The sequence below is a fragment of the Narcine bancroftii genome, chromosome 9 (genome assembly GCF_036971445.1).
Source record: "Narcine bancroftii isolate sNarBan1 chromosome 9, sNarBan1.hap1, whole genome shotgun sequence".
Lineage (NCBI taxonomy): Eukaryota > Metazoa > Chordata > Chondrichthyes > Torpediniformes > Narcinidae > Narcine > Narcine bancroftii.
In genome coordinates this window covers 13709859-13722228 of record NC_091477.1, presented here as the reverse complement: position 1 = coordinate 13722228, position 12370 = coordinate 13709859, and the positions used below count along the sequence as shown (strand labels likewise).

General features: G+C 40.0%; 1 long non-coding RNA gene across 3 annotated transcripts in view; it reads right to left on the bottom strand.

Annotated features, from left to right (window-relative positions):
• Positions 1 to 12370, bottom strand: part of LOC138743217 (uncharacterized) — a 1573181-nt gene that overhangs the window by 1166185 nt on the left and 394626 nt on the right. The window lies entirely within an intron of this gene.

The window sequence follows — 12370 nt, the reverse complement described above, 5'->3', positions numbered from 1 at the left end:
TCCATTTACTTCAACGGCCATTGGGCAGTTTTTATAATGGGCAGTTGATCCACATGACTAGTTTAACTACTCGCAGCAAATTGAAATTGTGGCTCATTATGTATTGCAAATACCTCAAACAAGATGGTCCCCATTGCTGCTGTATAATTCGACAGGGGCTTTGAGTGGATAACTTCCATCCCTTTCATCCCTTGTGTTGACTGCAAACATCTCCAAATTATGTGGGTGATTTATGCATCAACTCATCCAAAATAGTCGGATCGAGGTTGATTTGGTAGGAAACCACAGCAAGACCCCAATGCAAGTAACCCCTGCTTTTCAAAAGTTTGCTTTACAGCACTTCGCTCTTCCAAAAGAACAACATTAGTACATTTTATTTCACTAATTGAAAGAAATCCAAAGAGGATTTTATGAAAAAGGATGAAAAGCAAAAATAGCATTCAGTGTTTGTTTTGCAGCGAGCCATTATAGAGGCAACGAGAGTGGCATCGCCAAGTGAAACTACCTGTACATACATTATGTATGTATTTAGGCTGTGTATTTATCATATCATTCCTGCTTTTACTATATGTTAGTTTATTTTAGTTTTATGTGTTAATTGGTATGATTTGTAAGTTATTGTATGAGTCTGGGAATGCTTCAAAAATTAATGGTAATTCTTTTTCTTTAAGCCATTTTGGTTTATGAAAGGTTTCATAAGAACACTCTAATTTCAGATAGTAGGGAAAACCTGTAAACTGCTTTTATATATAAACTGTCCGACAATTCAATAATAATTAAAGTTTGCCACCTCACTCACTGGGAGCTTTCCTTAAACTAACCGGAGCCCTATTTTCACCTAAAAACAATGCCTGAGAAGCTCAGCAGGTCAAACAGTGTAGTTATATAGCAAAGATGTTTCGGGCTTGAGCCCTTCATCAAGGTATGAACATAATGTAGGCAGGTGCCTGAATAAAGCGGAAGGGAAAGGGGGAGGAGCACAGTCTCACAGGCAGGAGGCAATGGGTGATAAGGGAGGGAGAGCACACCAGCATGAATGTGAAGGGGGGAATGTGGTCCCCCCTCCGCCCCTCTTCCCCCTCTGTTTTGTTTGGGTGCCTACTTATAGTTATCTCATACCTTGATGATGGTCTCAAGCCTGAAATGTTGGTTAGGCATCTTTATCTTTGCTATATAAAGTACACTGTTTGAATGAATTTCTTCAGCATCGTGTTTTTTACTTCATCACAGTGTCTGCAGACTTCTGCGCTTTAGCCCTATTTTCACATTTTTTAATTACAAACTTACTGAGTTTCTTAACCGTGAACTCATTGGTGCCTCTTTCCTGGGGTCCTTTTCAGCTCTTCCGTGCCCTATTTCCAGCACCATTTAAATCTAGACAAATCCCATTTCCATTTTCCCTTAAATTCTCCCCCACTCTCTTTAAACTTACCTAGTTCACTGAAAAATATTATACCAACTGTAAAGGTTAAAACATTGTGTTTTTTCATTATTAGTTAATTTTGTGCTTGTCCCTTTAAGAGAACTATTATTTGTGGTAAACAATGACTATGAAGTAGTATGTCATAATATTCACCCAGGCTAATGGCTTGCTCTTTCATTCTACAAGATGTGAAGGAAGCGTGAGCACGATAATTTTTTCTTTGAATTGGGCACCTCTTTAAAAGCTTTTTATATCATATACTTTTATATCTGTTAAACAGTAAATACTCCGTTATTCATCGTTATGAAAGTCTTAATTCAAAGCTATGCAAAATGTTTATCCATTCTATCAACGAATTAAAACTACATAAAGTAACAGCCACAATGTTTGATTTGTTGGATTAAAGAGATCAAAATTTGGGATATCACAGCTCACGCTTTGGAAGATGATACTCTGAAATTTGGATATATTAGAATAAGGAAAGTTTCATCTATACCAACGTTGTTACACTTCAAAGAACTGAATTGGGTTAAGAGGAATTGTATCCAGTTATCTGGAGAATCTCCAAGTCCAGCAATCCCAAAATCCTGAGGGTGCCCAATTATTGGAGTTTTACTGTTAGCTGCACCAACATATCATGTCTTCAGAAACAATGTGCAGTATTCTAACTAATGTTACAGGCCAAGAGGATCCCAAAACCCAGCAGCAATAGAAATTCACCAAGACAATTGGTTACTTAAACAAAAGTTGCTTTTAATTATCTTTAAACATGAAAACAGGATCAAACTTTAGCTTATTACTATCATCTTAACCCCTTCTAATTCTAAGCACATGTGTATGTAATGTGTGTGTACGTTCAGAAAAGTTTTTAAATTAATTGTCCAATCTCACTTCTCACTCCTCGAAACTCACTGGTATCAGTTAATTCTTACACTGTGCACAGAATTTAATATTTACAAATTTCACCAGGCTTTGATGCTTGAAAGTTAAATGGTTACCGCTCACGAAGGTTCTTGTTGGTTTTCAGAGAGAGAGATTTGTTGATCATTGGACACCCACAAGTGATTTCTTCTATCAGCCACTTCAATGTCTTGCTGAAGAAACCTGCCCCATCAGGGTTTTCCCGATGATAACCTCTTTCTTTCAGGCCAGCACAGAGTTCCTTTTTGTTTCCCTTATTTCAAGTGGAAACATTATACAGCCAGTTATCTCCTCTTGTATGGACCACAAGGGCTTTGACCAGGCTGAACTAATCATCAAAATGGGGTTTTGCATAAGCATGCCAGCTTGTCCTGTTCCAGTCCCAGCTGTTACAGCTGAACTGTAGAACTGAATTTTCTCTCTCTCTTTCTCTCCCCCTCTCACTCTCACTCAAAAACCACATGACCCTCTTAGAATAGCCAACTGCACTCAGACAGACTTCAGTTCTGGACCTCATCTTCTGAGTTTGTTAATCTGTTGCTTTCCAAAACAATAATCCATTACTCCACAGCAAGTCCAATTAACACCTACTTGTGAAGTCTTTAGAAGCATTTTTCAAAGGCACCTGGAGTCTGGACTGTCCGGCTTGAGCAGAGCTCTGGCATTTTAAATAAGATCTGCTCTGAAGTGTTTGTATATGACCAACACTAAAAAAAACCTGCCACTATTTATCGCCTTTTAAACATGTCAACATGTCAATAACATGTCTATACACAATATAAAATATAACATAATCCATCACACTACCAAGAGCTCTATTACCTAAAGTATAGATTGTGCAAATACCTTTGTAACTGTTTTTATTTTTTGCTTTCCACTATTGCCCATATTCTGGGCAAAGAATTTTGTATTAACATTATTTAAAAACTTGTAATTTCATGTTGAGGGTGAAGCAATCTAAACAGGCATACATGGGTGTAGGAGTCCAAAGTCAGAAAGGTGAGAGTGAGAAATTTCCAAGACTACCAAAGTGTTCTTTGGACCTGCTGGACACAGTACTTTCTGACACTGAAGCAAGAGTTCAATAGTGATCACCACCAGACTGAGACAGCCAATCCTAGATTATATGCGTTAGTCCAATTTACACATGGATGAAAGGATCTGGTGCTGTCTGTAAAGGTAAAGGTTCCATTATCATTATAATACTACATTTTTTTGGAATGTAACATACATGAAATTCTTTAACTTTTGACAACCATAAGATAGTCACCAAAAGAGTTTGTACGTTCTCCCTGAATCACCATGAGTTTCTTTTGGGTGCTCCAGTTTCCTCCCTCCCTTCATTACATAGAAGGATTATATGTTAATTGGGTGTAATTTGGTGTCAGGGGCTCGTGGATCAGAAGGGCCCATTATTGAGCTGTATATCTTAAAAAAAGATAGTGATTCCAGAGCTTTTTATTTGATTGTGTCAACCCAACCACATTGTGATAGTACAAATCTATCACCAATGTATATGGTGTATATAGTTTCAGTATCTGGACTGTGCTTACAGCGATTGGCTGAGAGCTAAGCCACGCCTACTGTCTGGGCCTTAAAGGGTTGTGTCCCTAGCCAGGTTGGATCATTCCGGACTGGTCGGCCACCCGTGAAGAGCTCCTCTCTTTTGCTAACAAAAGCCTTGGTTTGGATCAACTAGTCTTTGATTCTTTCGACGAGCTCCACACACATCAAATGTATCAACTCACAGTAAATCTTATACCTCTCTATGATAAACCTGAAATCTCTTGTATCCTTGTCTATATTTATTGTAAAACACGAGAAATAGGAGCAAGTGTCAGAAATTCAAACCTCCATTTTACATGACCGTGGTTGATCTGCCCATTCATACCCTTCTCTGTCAGTTCCCAATATCATCTTTCAACATATGTTCAACTTCCTCTTCAAATCCTCCCAGTGATTCAGGCTCTTACAACTTTATGGGTAACAAACTCCAGAGATTCACTCATTGCCAAATACCTTTCGTTTCACGCAACACCATCAGTGTGGGGAAATATCTAAGATGATTCAGAGAGAGAATATTAAGCATCCCTTTCAACCCTAAGCAAATTTGTTTCCCTTGCCCAATTCCAAATCTTTATATATTGGGAACAAAAGTAGCCCAAGCCATCTTGTAATCCCACTGAAGGAAAGTTAAGCAGAGGAGCAGATTCTTAAAATGATTAAAGAAAATGGATAACAAGTTTGTGAACAGTTGACCATTAATCTCAGAAGTATATTGCAAATTTGGCAGGCCTTATGTGAATCTCTGCCTTTGATAAACATTTCCTTTCCAAGCATGATATGCAGGGAATTGACTTGTATCACAAAGCATTTAATATTTTGACCCTTGAAGCATTTTGCTCATTAGAAATTTCCCCTTCTTGGTTTTGATATGATTTTCACATAGTGATTAATGATTTCCATTACGATGCCAGGTCAATTTATGGTGAAATGTCTGCTTTATATTCTTTTTTGCACAATTACGTTTTAGTTGCCTGTTGTATCAGAATTATTAAAACAACAAAGAATATCACTGCTATAAAAATATTTATTACAGCACATTTTCATATTTATTTCAGCTATTTATTTATGCCAGCTGTATAAAGCAAGAAAAGAACATATTTTGCCAGCCTGGGAATAATTAGAATGAATGACAGCTTCAAATCAGGATTGAATTTTATATTAATAAGTATAGATACATGAGCCATATATCCTGGAGCACTGTGCTTCCTGTGGTAGTTTCCCAGTGGGAATATCAATAGCTGAATTCAGTAAGGATTGAATGTTAGATTGTGACATTTGACTGGAATTGTGACCTAAGTTTGCCATTCCCTTCCATACAAAGTGCAAAATTGCCTATCTTTCAAGAACTGTCTGCAAATTCTGCAAAATGCTGCCGCCTACGAGTTTCCAGTTCTGATCAAATATCATGAATCTGAAATGTTCAGTGTCCGTAGATACTGCCTGGCCTGGTGAGTATTTCTGACATTTTCTGTTTCAGATTTGTTGCTTTGCCGTTTGTGGTTATTTTTAATAGGTTCTCTCATGATTATATCTCTACAATCTCCATCAACAAATACTCAACCACATAATAATGCATCATATTTTTCCAGGTCCAAGGCATTTGCTACACTCAGAAAAGCTGCTCAGAAATAACATTCAGCAGATCTGGTGCCAGTTAACAAAGAATTGAATGCTAACAGCTGATCATATTTTAAAAAAACTTCAGCACAGGATTTTGAAAGAAAGTGTACCTTAAGAACAGCATTCTTGCACCTCTGGGACCTGAGATTAATTGAGCACCAGAGTGGGTGATCAGGCTTTTATACTCTTCCAGAAGCAAGGACTGGGTTTGGCTCACAAAGTTTAAGTCTCCAGTTCAACAATGCCAATTCTACATAACTAATTAGAACTTAATTGGTTCTCACATCCAGAGAAAGCATGGGAACAGTCTGAGACACACAGTCAAGTATGAACAGAATAGGGAGTGTCAAAGATGAGTAGAATAGGGAGTGCCCAAAAGAGGTCAGAAATTAGGTTTATTTGAGATGCTGTGTGGATGCAAGTTTATCTTCTGGTATCTGACATGGAAATAATGACTGATGATGTAACGCCAAAACAAAGAAGGCACTTTTCCCCCCCCCCTGAGCACTAACATGGAAACTCATTGATCACAAAAGTTCACCTGAGTTCATGGCAATCACCGAAGAACTCAGCACTTACTCTACAAGTGGAAAACTCAACCACAAAATGAAACAACTAATTTTCTACTTTTAGGGAGAAAGGCAGCAGAAATGATTTGTGAATTTGAGAGCAAAGGTAATAAAACAGACGTGTTCTGTGCTGCACAAGTGCAAGAAACAGCACCGGCCAATGAGTAAATTAATTTTTAAAAATGTTTTTTTTTATAAGCTCATGTGATGAAATTTAAGAGATTCTTGGCAACATTGTGTGTGTTGTGAGCATTTCCTGTTTTAACTTTGCCGAAAACACATTCTACCTCAGGCTTTCTTCGTACTGAGGATTCCCTGGCACTCAATGATATCCAGTTTCTTTCTGGTCACATTAGAGGACTGAAAAGACAGAGATATTCAGAGTCACTCTGTCTCAATGTAGATGATCCATTCTTACTCCAGACACTTTGCTTCCTTGAGCTAATTTCTGGGTGCACTTAGTACTGTCCCAGAGAAAGATAATTAGGCTAGGATTTTATCACAGAAGATTTGGTCTTAAATTACAGAATCATGATAGAGTATTTGCTGAATTATACTTTATTGGATGTGTCCAGGAGAATGTGCTGCAGCAGAAATGGATCAATCTTGTCGGGAAGAGGCAATAATGGATCTTGTACTGGGGTAAGAAGCCAGTCAAGTAACTGAGGTATCGGATGGGAAACGATTTAGGACCAGTGACCATAATTCTATTTGCTTCAAGATAGTTATGGGAAAGGATAACTCTGGTTCTCAAGTTAAAAATCTTAAATTGGTGCAATTTTAACATAATACTGCAGAAGTTAGCAACAACTGATTGGACACAAAAGAGAGAGGGAAACAAGCATGAGTGCCCGATAGGAGGCATTTAAGGGTGTGATAAGGTAAGTCCAGGACAAGCATGTTCCCAGTGGGGTAAAAGGTAGAAATGGAAAGGTCAAAGGATCCTGGTTAACAAGAGATATAGAGGCACCAACTAAAAATAATGAGACAGGTAGTAGTTGTAGGCAGACAGGTTTGAGGGATTCATTGAGGAGTCGAAGGATTATAGGAGCATTGTGAGTGTTATTACTTTTACACCCTGCTAATAGAAATCAACAGGGTGTAAAATTAACTTAAAAAATCTGTTTATTTTATCAGCTCATGCAAGTCATCACCTTTATTTATCATTCATACCATGCTCACATGGTAACATCGAGATAGCGTTTCTCCAGGACAACGGAGCATATTTACATAAATAGAAGTTAAACACATAAACTATTAAATATTAAGAAGTATACTGTAAGTCCCCAATTATTCTATGCACAAATGGTTTGGGAATTCAGGAATTTAATGGCCTTGGAGAAAAAACTGTTGCCCAATCTGGATGTAAGGGTCCAAGAGTTGCAGTACCTCGACCAGATGGGAGAAGGGTGAACAGTTTACTTGAGGGGTGTGTGGAGTCCTTCACAATGTTTATTGCCTTTTGCCTGCATCGAGTGTTGTAGATGTCCTTCATTGGTAGGATTTTTTTCCACTGATTTCACTATCCTCTGCAAGGTCTTGCGGTCCGAGGAGGTACAGCTATCACACGCTCTTGATACATCCTCTGTAGAGTAGTGAGGATGAGGGGAGATGGGGCAGGAGATGAACTTTCCTCAGCCTTTGCAGGAAGTAGAGGCGCTGCTGGGCTCTCTTGGCTATAGAGCTGGTGTTAAGGGACCAGGTGAGATTCTCTGCCAAGTGCACTCTAAGGAACTTGATACTCTTGACATCCTCAGAATTGGAGCTGTCAATGGTCAGCAGAGCGTGGTCACCCCCGGGCCATCCTGAAGTTGACAACCATCCCTTTTGGGTTCTTTTTAATATTCAGATACAGGTTGTTGGCTCTGCACCAGTCTGTTAGTGACTGCACCTCATCTCTGTATGCTAACTCATCATTCTTACTAATCAGCCCCCCCCCCCCCACCCCCATGGTCGTGTCGTCAATGAACTTAATGATATAATTCAAGCTGGGTTTAGTTGCACAGTCGTGGGTCAGCAAAGTGAACAACAGTGGATGAAGCACGCAGCCCTGGGGGTGCCCCATGCTCAGTGTGATGGACTTGGAGGTGCTTTTTCTGATCCAATTTGCCTGTGTATGATAAAAAGTGTTCACAAAATTTGAGAGATTTCTAGGCAGCATTGTGCAGCTAAAAGAGGTTTAGCGATGACTTTGGATGGCAGTGTAAGCAAAACTCCAAAGATATTAAGATCAAAAGGGTGACGAGAAAGAACGAGGTTCCTATGGATAGATGGGGAAGATGTTAAATGAACATTTTGTAAATATAGTTAATGCGGAGCAGCATAAGCTGACATAAGAGATGTGGAAGGTAAATAAATGTTGACTGAGGCATGCCTGCATCAGTTCTGAAGAGGTGTTAGCTGTCTCAGATTGCATCAAGGTGGGCAAATCTCCAGATCCCGACCAACTGCAACTCAGAACATTCTGAAAGGACAGGAAATAAATTATTGAGATCCTGACAGACATTTTAAGCTCATCTCTGAGAACAGGAGAAGTTCCAGAGGAATGCAGGAAGGCAAATAGAGGTCCGTTATTTACAAAAGCGTTGTGAGGATATTTGGGTCGGCACAGACCTGTTAATCCTGATTTCAGTGATAGGGAAACTGCTGAAGAGGATTCTGAGTGATAGAACCAATCCACATTTGGATGGCCAGGGGGAAATTAAAGAGATCTGTGCATGGGAAAATGTGTCTCATGAACTTGGTAGAAATTTTTGAAGAGGCGACTAAGAAGGTAGATGAAGGTAAAGCAGTTGATCTTAATGATATGGATTTCAGTAAAGCAGGTGGTGGGTAGATAGAACAAGCTGCAAGACAAAGTGGTATTAGATTCCTTTAAGAAACACTTGGATAACTCCATGGATGAGAGGGGCTTGGAGGTGTGTGAGCCTAATGTAGGCATGGGACTAAAGCAGTAGGGCATGCTGTTCGACAGGGATAAGCTAGGCCTACTTCTGTGATGTAGTTCTCTATCAGGAGTTAGCAAAGTGAAAAGTAATCACGGGGAGGGGGGGGGGATGTAGTCATACACATGCACACACAATTATAAACGCAGTCTGAAACAGTTTTCTTCATGGATTTCATTTCACTGAAGTCAGAGAATTAGGTCTATAGCAATAGTCTGCATAAACTATAGCCAAAAACAATTTTTAAAAAAATTATGAAAGAGAGAGGTCATGGTCAGATTTGCAGATCATGTTTTCTCTGACAAAATTCAAAAGAAAAATCTAATTAAAATTCTTGATGTTGATTAGTGCTGCACATTATAACAGGATTTGCATGGAGTTGGTCTGTCTCAGATGTTTTTACATTTGATATGTTGTAGGCTCACAGGCAGCAGAGATTGTGGCGGTTTATTATTGTGATGCCATGTGAATAACCAATGTCTGAACACTGTTTATTTTCCTATTAAGAACACTGAAGATGTTGGAATGTGTGAAGCAACAATGAAGCCGAGTGACTTCATTTATTCAGCGGTAATTGTATGTAGTTAATCACTGACATAGGAGGTAAATCATGAGAATTTACCTATACCGCAGCTATGGAAACAAAGGAGCATATTTTTACATGTCCTCAAGCCTTTGATCCCCACAGATGGATTTCTCAATGGAACCAGCATGACTGGACCTTTTTTGCAGACTTCCTCCTTTTGGAAGCACCCTCTTAAGCGCTTCAGCCCATTGACATTTCAGAGCTCTGAGCACTGTGTGAGACTGCAGTACAATTACCAAGGCCGGTCGCTTGCTGCAAACCAGTAGCAAGGCCAGTCGCTTGCTGCAAACCAGTAGCAAGGCCAGTCGCTTGCTGCAAACCAGTAGCAAGGCCAGTCGCTTGCTGCAAACCAGTAGCAAGGCCAGTCGCTTGCTGCAAACCAGTAGCAAGGCCAGTCGCTTGCTGCAAACCAGTAGCAAGGCCAGTCGCTTGCTGCAAACCAGTAGCAAGGCCAGTCGCTTGCTGCAAACCAGTAGCAAGGCCAGTCGCTTGCTGCAAACCAGTAGCAAGGCCAGTCGCTTGCTGCAAACCAGTAGCAAGGCCAGTCGCTTGCTGCAAACCAGTAGCAAGGCCAGTCGCTTGCTGCAAACCAGTAGCAAGGCCAGTCGCTTGCTGCAAACCAGTAGCAAGGCCAGTCGCTTGCTGCAAACCAGTAGCAAGGCCAGTCGCTTGCTGCAAACCAGTAGCAAGGCCAGTCGCTTGCTGCAAACCAGTAGCAAGTTCACAAATTAATCATTTTATTAATTTAACAATATCAGTGATTTTCAAATTTCCTTTAACAGGGTGAAATTGTAACAACATTTATATCCAGGCTGAACAAACAATTGCAGCACTTGCAATGCAACACCTCCTGAAGCTCTGTACACAGATGCCTTCAACAAAATTAAAACTTGTGCCAACTGTATTATGTCCATTTTATGTCCACATATTGTATTAACATTTCCCATCCACAAATGAGATTGTATTTTTCCAGTTATGGGATAAAGGAACCTTCACATTATTCCAGCACAGGTTATTAACTGTAACACAAGAATTTGCACAGGAGTAACTTATTTTGTGACTCATCAAGTATTCTCAACCATGCTTTGTTGAGCAACTGCAATGATCAACTCTCACAGAGGGTTACAATCTGGATTGAAAGACACATCAGCAAAAGGGTATGATTGTATGATATACCATCCAGTGCTACATTTTCATTAGATGCTTTAAACTTGAGATATTACTTATATGAACTTAAAATATTATAACAGGTTCAAGAACTAAAGGAATCAAGCCCTCCTTTCCAACTCTTCCATGCAGTATAAGATGGATAGCCCTGCTCATCCCATTAGTCCTAATTTGGTCCCTTCCTGTCCATATCTCTGGGCAAATGCGGCTTACGCATTGTGATTGTTCCCACCTTGAGGATGTAAGGGTCTGCCTAGTCTAGAATGAAGTAGATTGATCATCTTTAATTAATGTCAGCATGTGCCTTGATGCTTTGTGAAGGAATGCTGAGATGATTGCAAATTCTTAAAGACAGTGAGGGGAAGTGTTGCCTGGAAACGACAGCCAAGCTGATATCCATTAGCCCTGACCAAGGACAGTGAAAGCCTTTGGAATATGTTTTGCCTAGTAACAACAACATTTTGGCTCGTAACTTCCAATAGTCCCATTTCTCTCAACAGTCGTGTGATTTACAAGAATTACGGAATCAAACCTGTAAAAATTCCTTCGAGGAGGAGGACACATCTGGATGATTGGTCCACAATATGGTGCATCATGTAGATGGACATTTGCATAGCTTAATCCTTACTGTCTAGGAGGTGACTATTATGAGATTAGTTAATGTCAGATAGCATTGGAGAACTTAAACCCATCCATTTGTCTGTTCGTGGAGCTCCTTCATCCTTTACGAAGGTGATGGACCTCCCACAGGCCTGCGTAACAAATAAAGGGAATTGGCTAAAGAAAAAGCTGAGTCCTTCATTCCTCAGGAGAGTAAACTGCTGATTGGGACCTCACCCTGGAACCTGGATTGATGATCGACACTGATCCTCCATATTCTATGACCTGGTCTTGCAGCTCATTCCGTATAACCACCACCCACTCTGTGGAAAAACTCGCCTTTCAGATCCCCTTTAAGTCCCTCTCCATGTGTCCTTTTGCTTAGGGCACCATAACTCTGGGAATAAAATATCTACCCTATCTTTGCCTCCTCTACATTTTCACAAGGTCACCCCTCAGACTATGCTCTAGGGAAAACAGCCCCAGCCTATTCAAAATCTCCTTCAAACTCAAAGCCTCCAGTCCAGGAAAAACTGTGAATCTCTTTTGCGCCACTTCAAACTCAGTCACATCTTTTTAATCACGTGGCAACCAAAACTGTAGACAACACTTCATAAATGAGGACTGAGTGCTTTCTCCTTGCAGCTTTTATTAAATCAAGGCACAATATTAGCTATCTTCCAGACATCTAGTAACTCACCTGTAACTAATGAAAATGCAAATATCTCTGTTGGAGCTCCAACAGTCTCATTCTATTCTTCCCACAATGTCCATGGGATACATCTATAAATGCTCCAGGGATTTATCTACCTTTTGGTACCTCAAGAGTACAAACAGCTCCTCCTTTGTTATGTGGATGTTTTAGGATAAGACTATTCTCCTCCCTTAACTCATGGGCTACTGTTATATGGAGGGTCATCTGAACATCCTTTGAGAGAACCTGATTAGAAGTCACCTCACCTGCCAATCCAGG